This window comes from Triticum dicoccoides, chromosome 7A, assembly GCF_002162155.2.
Source record: "Triticum dicoccoides isolate Atlit2015 ecotype Zavitan chromosome 7A, WEW_v2.0, whole genome shotgun sequence".
Lineage (NCBI taxonomy): Eukaryota > Viridiplantae > Streptophyta > Magnoliopsida > Poales > Poaceae > Triticum > Triticum dicoccoides.
Window position 1 is genome coordinate 682,569,735 of NC_041392.1, and position 11,520 is coordinate 682,581,254.

Sequence of the window (11,520 nt, forward strand, 5' to 3'; positions counted from 1 at the left end):
GGCGTGTGCGGCGGCGGACGGACACGTCCGGCGGCGGCGGGATCCCTTTTTTTAGACTAGGGTTTCGGGGAGAGAGAGATCCGAAAATGGAGGGGGGCTATTTATAGGCATAAGTGGAGCTAGGAGAGTCCAAATGAGGTGCGGTTTTCGGCCATGCGATCGTGATCAAACGCTCTAGGACATGGAGCAGAGTTTGGTGGGTTTTGGGCCAAATTGGAGGGGTGTTGGGCTGCAACACACACGAGGCCTTTTCGGTCCCTCGGTTAACCGTTGGAGTATCAAACGAAGTCCAAATGATACGAAACTTGACAAGCGGTCTACCGGTAGTAAACCAAGGCCGCTTGGCAAGTCTTGGTCCAATCCAGAAATGTTTAATCCCCACACACGAAAGAAGGCTAGAAATGACCACCGGAGGAGAACGAAGCGCCGAAATGCGAAACGGACAACGGGGAAAAAGCTCGAATGCATGAGATGAACACGTATGCAAATACAATGCACATGATGACATGATATGAGATGCATGACAAAGACAATAACACACGGAGACAAAACCCGAACCCGAGAAAATAAATATAACTAAACGCCGGAAACAGCAAGAGTTGGATTACAAATAAGGAAAGCTACATCCGGGGTGTTACACAACTGGACGATTTAGTCCTGATTGGCGCTTTAGGCCGCAAAGATACCATCCATTGGAGGGCTCCTGGCAAAGAATGCCCTCCCACACCTCGAGAAGGAGAGGTTGTTGTTTTCGTAGATCACTTAGCCTGGGGCTTTAAGACGCCCGGTTCTAAATTTTACCGGGATGTTTTAGCCGATTTCCAACTCCATCCGCAAGACACTGGCCCCAACTCTGTTACAAATATGTGCCACTTCCAAGTGCTCCGTGTGGTGTTCTTTCAAGAGGAGCCCATAGTGGAATTGTTCATAGATCTTTTCCATCTAAACCGCCGTACTGAGTTTACTGATGGCTCTAATACGGAGTTGGGTGGCATGGCGATTCAGAAAAGGAAAGAGGTCACAAACCCTCACACCAAGCTGCACAGTCACCCCAAGGAGTGGAATCAAACATGGTTCTACTGCAAAGACACCTCCCCTGCTGGTGAGAATCCCTTGCCTGGCTTTCGTCCGGAGCGGCTCAGCAATACACACCCTTTATCTCAAAGATTGACTGCCCAGGAGAGAAGCAAATATGCTCCCCAGCTGTCAAAGCTTAGAGCCTTTATGGCCAACGGTTTAACAGGGGTTGATCTCGCTCGCTGTTGGATATCATGGAGCATACTGCCCCTTAGTCAGCGCTCTGGTTTGATGTGCGAGTATACTGATAGTGTTGATGACCCACTGCGACATTCAAAACTCCAGCTCTTCGGTGAAGAAATCACAGAGGCTGTGCATAAGATACTGAATGAACCGGAACACGTCTGCACTAGAACAAGCCTGCTTCCCTTCTGTGCCACCAACAAACCGCCAGCTGTAAGACTTTGATTTTTCTCTTTGCTGAATCTGTTATTGATATGTCTGGTCATTGTTTTTAATATCAGTGTCTGCATAATCAGGGCGATGATCCATTTTGGAGCAAAAAACTGCCGCAGGAGAAACCAAAAAAACCAGACAAACCGGAAAGAGCAACCCGACAAAAGACTAAAGCTGTGAAGAAGACTGCCCACAGGAAAAGAACCACTGCATCTTCTAATCCGGCCCCTGATGATGAGGTGGATAATCCGGACTTTGAGGGAGAGCTTGACTCACTTGGTTTATTCTTCATGCGTCTTATTGATGATGATATTTGTCAGGATGATGCCGAAGCCAGCCACGCGGATGTTGCAGAGGTAATTATTCTCTCTTCTGATTCAGAAACTTTCCCTTCACAAAAAATCCGTCAGGCAAACTGGAAAGTTAAATTTTCTCATCCTCTTGCTTATTTGGATCCTAAACTTCTTATGAAGACCCCAACAACACGAAGCTCGCCGCACCACCCGGCACAGCGGCCAGGTAGTTACCTCCGCCGGTTTACCGAACAGTCTGGTTCGGAAACGCCATTCCGAGGTCTCTAATTTGCTTGTCAGTGCTTGTCCTAAAGCGGGCTACTTTTGTCAACCTCTTAATCCGTCTGACTCCGATTACCAGGTTACTTCCCACTCATCTTCTGGCGAGTCATCGGCTACTCAGCTCCCACCGCTCAAAACAGTGCTTGGGTAAGCTATACTTATTGTGATGTTTGCAGTACATTGCCTTAGAACAAATGCTGTATTTGATTTTGTTATTCTTCTCAGGGCCAAACCTAGGCCAAGCAAGAAGGCCCGCCTGGACAAAGCGGCCGAAGAAGATGTGATTCTTGAACCAGGCAAGACACCCAATCTTGAAGCGGCTATTCCTGAGGATATACCCAATGATCCACTGCAGCAGGACGATGATCTTATTGCTGATGAGAGACCTACTGACGCCTTAGGTCCTGTCAATCAGCCCACAGGTTCCATCCGGATTGAAAATTCCACCGGTCCAGCAAAACCTACTAACAAGCCAACAGCCCTAGTGCAAATCGGCGGTACCCAGGATGATGAGGTTGTCATTACCGGCACTGGCCATACTGAGCCAAGCAATCCTGTCGCTTTATCCAAACATTTTGCCAAGGAAGAATTTGCTGCCTTTGGCAAAGGCAAGTGGAACACTGATCTGACGACTTATGCTGCTTTGAACGCCCAAGATATCCATTCCGGCTATCTGAACTGGTTGTATACCAGTCGCGACTATGAAGCCGGTCTGGTTAATATGATGGAAGAGAAATATGAGGTAACTTCCATATGCTCCTTCCTGCTTGTATGCTTCCATTCTTGCTGACTCTCCTAGCCCCCAAGGGCCGGTTTGTTATATTCTTTCAAACCGGGACTTACCAATATAAATCTTGATGCTTTGAAGTTTGCTGATGTAGCCCCCAAGGGCCGGTTCAACTTAACATAGTTAAACCGGTACTTTAAGTAATTGAAATTGCCGCATCAGAATATATACGAGCAAATAGCCATTAGCCCCCAAGTGCCAAGTTGAATACTTGTATTGATCTTTGGACTTTGTAAGCAACTGAAAGATGAAGACCGAATATGCATTAGCCCCCAAGTGCTAAGTGCATAACTTGTTATGTGATTGGTACTTGAATCCTTATACCGATTTGTTGAAGCATATATCTGTATGCATGCAGGCGGAGCTGAAGACGAAAGAAAACCAAGTCATCGATCTCCAAGAAAACCTGAAAACCCAACAGGCTGAAACCTCCAAAGCAAAAGATGAATTGGCCAGCGCTTTAAGCGCCATGGAATAGCTTAAGGAGAGCTTCAAGAAGAAGCGGGCACATTGGGCCACTGAAAAGTCCGCTTTGATCAAACGAGTAGAGGATTCCGAGGCTGCACTAAAACCAGTGGCGGATGAACTGACCAGCATAAAGCGGCACGTGCATGCCATGACTACTGCTATCTTTGGTAAGCCAGTTTGCCTTCTGAATTGGCTCTGCCTTCTGACAGAGTCGCCGGTTTATTAACCCTTTATGGTATTTCAGGGACACACATTGATCACTTGGGGTCAGATGTGCGGAAGAAACTAACAGCCGCCTATACATTGGTTGAACAATTGTATACTGGTGCCCAACGGATCATCTGTGCCGCATCTCATAACAAACCGGCGCCCACTTTGATTCAAGATACTCTGATGAAACTGTCGGTGCTTCCTGCCCGGGTTGAAGAGCTGAAGAAATCTGCTGCTCGAACCAGTGCAATCAATGCCTTAATCCGGGGAAAAGCCTGGGTGCCGGATTTTGATCCTATTGAAGCGGCTCAGGGCTATCCCAGCTTGAAGGAAGATGGGTCAGAATTTGGCGAAGCAGATCTGCGAGCAATAAACCAGGAGGTACGTCCGCTAGCTTGTCAACTGGCTGAGGAAGCAGACTTGTCTCATTATCAAGCCCAATATGACAGTCAGAACAAGCGAATTGCTGCACCAATCCATGAATCGGAAAATCTGATCCCTCCAATCCGTAAGCATACTTACGCTCCCGATATTGACCCGTCATTGTTGATCCATGATGAAGCTGTTTTTCAAGCATTAATGGGAATCGACTGGACAACTGTGGATTTCCAGCCACTGGGTAGAGAAACGGAAGCTGAAGCGGCGCAGGATGACCCACAACCATCAGGCCAGGCTGGTGGCCAAGCTTGAACCAGAAGCCGGTTTTAAAACCGCCTCTCCTTTGTGAAAAACAATTATATTATTATGGGCACCATGTTGCCTTGTAATAGGCTAGCTGATACCTTTGATGTTGATATGCCTTTGTGCATAACTTGTTCTTCCTGTGGTAATGAACTTTCCAAAACACTTTTTGAAATAAGAAATTCGTCAAGTGCCACCGCGGTTGTACCGTCAGGCGGAATATGATGTCTGTATGAAATCAAAACATCCAAAACAAAATATTAAGTATATGATCAAATTTTTGAGATACATAATACCTGCCATCATTGAGTGTGAAGTTGGCTTAGCCAACCTTGAATCGGAGTTTTGCAAACCCACACTGTTGGAGGAGATAACAGCTCCTGTATATATATATATATGACGCTGGTTTACCATGTAAACTGTGCCGGGTTATAGTAAACTCCGTGTTACTCCATAAGAGGATGTTAACAACAAGGATCAAACCGGACAAATAGTCTCCGGATTGATGTGAACTGTGTTCCGTCAATTGATTGGTTAAAAAACTTTATCGGTTTAAAAAACGCAATGAAAAGCAAAAACCCCCCTTCAAAGAAAAGTGTGAAGCAAAAGCAATGACAAAACCGTTTGCCAAAAAAGGTTTATTTAAGCTGGTCAAATGGCGTTACCATGGCCAAACACGACCAAGCTCCCGTTAGGTGTAACTATGGTTCTAGTCAGCCAGGTCCCCAAATGAAACCGTGGCATTTATGCCGACCAAATGGCATGGTCATGGTTAGGGTCCGACCAAGCCCCCAAGTGATTCTGTGGCCTTAGGCCGATCAAGAGGCATGACTGGTTCAGACATGACCAAGTCCCCAAGTGATCTGGTGGCTCTCGCCTATCAAGAGGCATGGTATTGGTTCGGACACGACCAATCCTCCAAGTGATATAACACGATGCTTTTAGCAAAGCGAACTCAAGGGGTAAACCGGAGGCCGCTTTAGAGCAACTCCGTGTAACCTCACATGATGTAAAAGAACAGATACCCCGCTTTAGCTGAGGTTCCGGTTTATTATATTTAATCATAATATATACATTGTCGTAATATGTACATAAGTATAGCCAATGGCTTAGGTATAGTAAGGCCGAAGATGAGCTATATTCCACGGCCTGTTAGTCTCCTCCTCTGATGTACGTGAGTCCTTATGCTCTCGAATATCGATCAGATAGTACGATCCGTTGTGCAGATTCTTGCTGACCACGAAAGGCCCCTCCCAAGGTGGGGATAGCTTATGCATATCAGTCTGATCTTGGATGAGCTGAAGCACCAAATCTCCTTCCTAAAAGGCTCTGGCTCTGACCCGGCGACTGTGATAACGACGAAGATCCTGCTGGTAAATCGCCGATCGGGCGGCTGCGATGTCACGCTCTTCATCCAACCGGTCCAAAGCATCTTGCCGTGCTGTCTAGTTGTCCGCTTCAATATAAGCCGTGACATGAGGTGAATCATGACGAATATCACTGGGGAGAACTGCCTCCGCTCCATAAACCATGAAGAACAGTGTGTATCCTGTTGATCTGTTGGGTGTTGTATTGATGCTCCATAACACAGATGGTAATTCTTCTACCCAACAACCCGGCGTTCTCTGCAAAGGAACCATGAGCCAGGGCTTGATGCCTCTCAAGATCTCTTGATTAGCTCTTTCTGCTTGACCATTGGACTGGGATGTGCCACTGATGAAACGTCGAGCGGATGTGCTCCCGTTCACAGAACTGCTTCGTAGCACCTTTGGACAAATTGGTACCATTATCTGTGATAATACTATGCGGAAAGCCAAACCGGAAAATCACCTTTTTGATGAACTGAACCGCCGTGTCCGCATCACACTTTCTAACAGGTTCTGCCTCCACCCACTTTGTAAATTTGTCAACCGCCACCAGGAGGTGGGTCTTCTTATCTTTGGACCTTTTGAAAGGCCCAACCATATCCAGCCCCCAAGTCGCAAACGAGCAAGTAATTGGAATCATTCTCAATTCTTGAGCTGGTACATGAGCACGCCTTGAAAACCTTTGGCAACCATCACATCGTCTGACCAGATCCTCCACATCAGCATGAGCAGTTAACCAATAAAAACCATGGCGAAACGCTTTAGCCACCAGAGACTTTGAACCGGCGTGGTGACCACAATCTCCTTCGTGGATCTCACGCAAAATTTCACGGCCTTCTTCAGGAGACACGCAGCGTTGAAAAGCTCCTGATATACTGCAATGATGCAACTCGCCGTTGATGATAGCCATGGATTTGGATCACCGGATTATCTGCCGGGCTAGAATCTCATCCTCTGGCAACTCACCCCCGTTCTTGTACGCCAGGTAAGGACGCGTCCAATCTGGAATAACATGAAGAGCCGCCACCAATTGAGCCTCCGGATCAGGAATAGCCAAATCCTCTTCACCAGGGATCTTGACCGACGGGTTGTGTAGCACACCCAGAAAAACATTGGGTGGGACCAGTTTGCGCTGAGAGCCCAGCCGGCTTAAAGGGTATGCCGTTTCATTTTTCCGCCGGTCCACGTCGTCCACCTGATAGCCTTTGAAATAACCTGCGACAGTATCCACCTCACAACGATATGCTGCCATGAGTGGGTCCTTGGAGTCCCAAGTGCCAGACACTTGCTGAGCCACAAGGTCTGAGTCACCGAAGCACTTAACTCGACTTAGATTCATCTCCTTAGCCATCCGGAGACCATGGAGCAAGGCTTCATACTCAGCTGCATTGTTAGTACAAGGGAACATTAAACAGAGAACATAACAAAACTTATCACCTCATGGGGAAGTTAATACGACTCCAGCCCCCAAGCCTTCCAACTGCCTGGATCCGTCAAAATGGATGGTCCAATACATATGATCCGGCTTTTCTTCAGGTGCTTGCATTTCCGTCCAATCATTGATGAAATCAACAAGTGCTTGAGACTTAACCGCTGTCCGAGGCACATACTTCAAACCATACGGCCCCAGCTCTATGGCCCACTTTGCAATCTGGCCAGTTGCTTCCCGGTTCTTGATGATATCTCCCAGAGGAGCAGAACTGACCACCGTAATTGAGTAACCTTGGAAATATTGTTTAAGCTTCCGGCTTGCCATAAAAACTCCATACACCAGCTTCTGCCAATGCGGATACCTTTGCTTGGACTCAATGAGCACCTCGCTGATATAATAGACTGGACATTGAACCGGATGCTCCTTACCTGCCTCCTTTCGCTCCACCACAATAGCTACGCTGACCGCCCGAACATTAGCAGCAACATATAGCAGTAACGGCTCCTTGTCAACGGGAGCGGCGAGCACAGGCGGATTGGCCAATTGCCGCTTTAAGTCCTCAAATGCTTCATCAGCAGCAGAACTCCAAACAAACTGATCCATCTTTTTCAACATCTGATACAAAGGGATTGCCTTCTCACCCAGGCGACTGATAAACCATCTTAGCGGAGCAATCCGGCCTGCCAAGCGTTGAACATCGTTGATACACTTCGGTTTAGCCAGGGAGGTGATAGCCGTGATCTTCTCCGGATTAGCCTCAATTCCCCTGTTGGACACTAGAAAACCCAATAGCTTGCCCGCCGGTACACCAAAGACACACTTGTCCGGATTAAGCATCATCTTGTATGTTCTTAGGTTATCAAAGGTTTCCTTCAAATCATCAATCAGAGTCTCCTTCTCCCTGGATTTAACCACGATATCATCCACGTAAGCATGTACATTATGGCCAATCTGCTTGTGAAGACAATTTTGTACACACCGTTGGTAAGTTGCCTGGGCACTCTTGAGCCCGAAGGGCATAGACACATAGCAGAAGGCTCCAAAGGGAGTTATAAATGTTGTCTTCTCCTGGTCCATAACTGTCATTTTGATCTGATGATAGCCAGAATACGCATCCAAAAAACTTAAACGCTCACAACCCGTCGTAGCATAAATAATTTGATCAATACGGGGGAGGGCAAAAGGATCTGCTGGACAAGCTTTATTAAGATCTGTGTAATCCACACACATGCGCCAGGTGCCGTTTTTCTTAAGGACCAGCACCGGATTGGCAAGCCACTCGGGGTGAAAAACTTCAACAATAAAGCCAACTGCTAAGAGCCTGGCTACCTCTTCTCCAATCGCCTTGCGTCTTTCTTCGTTAAACCGGCGGAGGAACTGTTTCACCGGTTTATATTTAGGATCCACATTAAGTGTGTGCTCAGCGAGTTACCTCGGTACACCTGGCATGTCGGAGGGCTTCCATGCAAAAATGTCCCGATTCTCACGGATGAACTCGATGAGCGCGCTTTCCTATTTCGGATCCAAGTTAGCACTGATGCTGAATTGCTTGGACGAATCGCCAGGTACGAAGTCAACAAGCTTAGTTTCTGCTGCCGATTTGAACTTCAGGGCCGGATCATGCTCCGTAGTTGGCTTCTTCAACGGAGTCATGTCCGCCGGATCAACATTGTCTTTATAGTACTTCAACTCCTCGGTGGCACAAACCGACTCTGCATAAGCCGCATCTCCTTCCTCGCATTCCAAAGCGATTTTGCGGCTTCCGTGAACCGTTATTGTCCCCTTGTGACCCGGCATCTTGAGCTGCAAATACACATAACAGGGCCGATCCATAAACTTGGCATATGCCGGTCGCCCAAACAGGGCATGATATGGACATTGGATTTTCACCACTTCAAACGTCAATGTCTCCGACCTGGAATCATGATCATCCCCAAAGGCCACTTCGAGAGCTATCTTACCAACGGGATATGCTGATCTGCCAGGCACTACATCATGGAATACTGTATTAGACGGTTTGAGATTCTTATCTGTTAGTCCCATACGACGGAAGGTCTCATAGTACATGATGTTAATGCTGCTCCCTCCATCCATGAGCACCTTGGTGAACTTATAACCTCCCACCTGAGGCGCCACCACCAGAGCCAACCGACCCGGATTATCGACCTGGGGTGGGTGATCCTCTCTGCTCCATATGATTGGTTGTTCAGACCAACGTAGATAACGGGGTATGGCCGGTTCAACAGAGTTGACTGCCCACCTCTGAACCTTCCGGTCTCGCTTGTCCAAGCTAGTGGTAAAGACATGGTACTGCCCACTACTCAACTGCTTTGGGTTGCTCTGGTAACCTGACTATTGCTGCTGTTGGTTGTAACCTCCCTGGTTGTTCTGACTATTTTGACCATTATGTCCGCCCGGATTACCATTAAATCCTGAACCGGAACTTCCTCCACCGTAACCCGGCCCGGACCCTGAGCCACCGCCAGATTCGTGATCATACCGGAAATTATTAGAATTCTTGAACTCCTGCATAATAAAGCAATCCTTCCAAAGGTGGTTTGCTGGCTCCTCCTTCGTCCCATGTCTTGGACAGGGCTGGCTTAGCAGATAGTTTAGGCGGTTTGGGTTAGGGTTGGGTGCTCCATTACGATTTTTCGGCCTACCCTTGCGTCGCTGGCCATTGTCCTGTGCGTTGGTATTAGCCACAAAGTCCATGTTACCATCCGCTTTACGCTTGCCTCCTCCGCCATTGCCTACCTAGTGATGCTGCTGACCTTCGGAGCTGTTGTTCTTCTTCCCTTTCCCAGTCTTGTCATCATCAGATTCAGGATCCTTGGTACTATCAGAATCAGCATATTTCACCAAAGCGGCCATGAGGGTCCCCATGTCGGTGCAATGACGCTTCATCCGTCCCAATTTCAACTTCAGGGGCCCAAACCGGCAGTTGCCTTCTAGGGTTAATACTGCGGTGTCAACGTTGATGCGGTCTGAGGAGTGCAACACTTGTGAAACCCGACACACCCAATGAGTCGTTGATTCTCCTTCCTCCTGGACGCATGCAGCTAAGTCCACTATCGACATAGGCTGTTTACAGGTATCCTTGAAATTGCTGATAAACTGGGCTCGTAATTGGGCCCATGAACTGATAGAATTAGCTGGCAAGCTTTTTAACCAAGTACGGGCCGTTCCTTCAAGCATCATGGTGAAGTATTTCGCACACGCCGTGTCATCCACATCAAGCATCTCCATGGCCATCTCATAGCTCTCCACCCATGTCTCTGGAGGTTGATCCGCCGTGTAATTTGGTACCTTGCGCGGGCCTTTGAAATCCTTGGGCAGGCGCACGTTGCGTAAAGCAGGGATAAGGCAAGGCACCCCCAAAGAACTAGAAGTAACACCATGTTCGATCGAGATGGTTGGACGAACCGGCGTGAGCTGCCGAGCCTGTTGCTGTGCGGCTAACTCGGCCTCCCTGCGCACTCGGGCCCGGTTCACCACTTCGTGAGCGTCATCAGCACCACCCGTCGGGTTGTTGCCACGGGGTGCTCCACGTCGTTCATTACTCGACACTGCTGGTTCATCCATATGTCTACTATAGCTCCGGCTTCGACGGGGGGTCGAGTTGATCCGGTCGCGGCTGTACGAGTACGCTTCCTGTTGGGACAAAGCTGTCCTCAGAAGTTCCTTGACCCGTCGCGTCTCTACTGCCTGCGGCGAGTCACCTTCAATTGGAATGGCCTCCAGCTGTGCAGTAGCGGCAACAAGATTGTCCATTGGGTTGGAGTAGTGACCCGGAGGTGTTAAAGCATCCTGAGGTATAACGGTGTTTTGAGGAGGCGGGTCCATCTGACGAGGCTGAACCGGTGCACCGGTCCCAGGGGCTTCTGCCCGGTTCTCCTCCAGCGGATTGCCGGCTCTTGGTCCTGGAGTGTTGAAAAGGTCTCTGGCCTCGAAAACCGGAGGTAAGCGGGATAGGTGCTTCCTCCTCATGACTTCATGCGACGCGCTCTGGTCCAACATAAGCCTGTAGGCCTGTGCGTCTAAAGGGGCCCACTCTGCGGCCATCCTGGTGTCCTCAGCCGCCAGATCCGCCTTGGCCTGGGTGATCTGTTCCTTTACCTTTGCAATCTCCGTGTTGTGAACGTCCTGATCTGGCGGATTAACTTCTGCCATAAGCACAACCAACGCATCAAATAGTTCTGATAGAACCCGAGCCGGCGGGCGCACAGGGCCTCCTGCCCCGGCAGCCGTCGCCGCTGCTGAACCAGAGATCGTTGCCGCGGCTGTCGAAGAATGAAGCGCTGCTTGTGTTTCGGTCATGAATATTCCAACCCGGTTGGGTAGATCAGAGGGGTCCAGAATACTGTAGCCATCGAAACAACTCCCAATCCGGCCATCTTGTAGCTGATAAAGAGATTCGGTTTCTCCAGTCGAAGATTCATCACCGGAACAAACGACAGTCGCCCGCAAAACTCCGATCCGTCCTCATAACTTCCTCCATGGATGACTCCTACGAAGGCACACTTC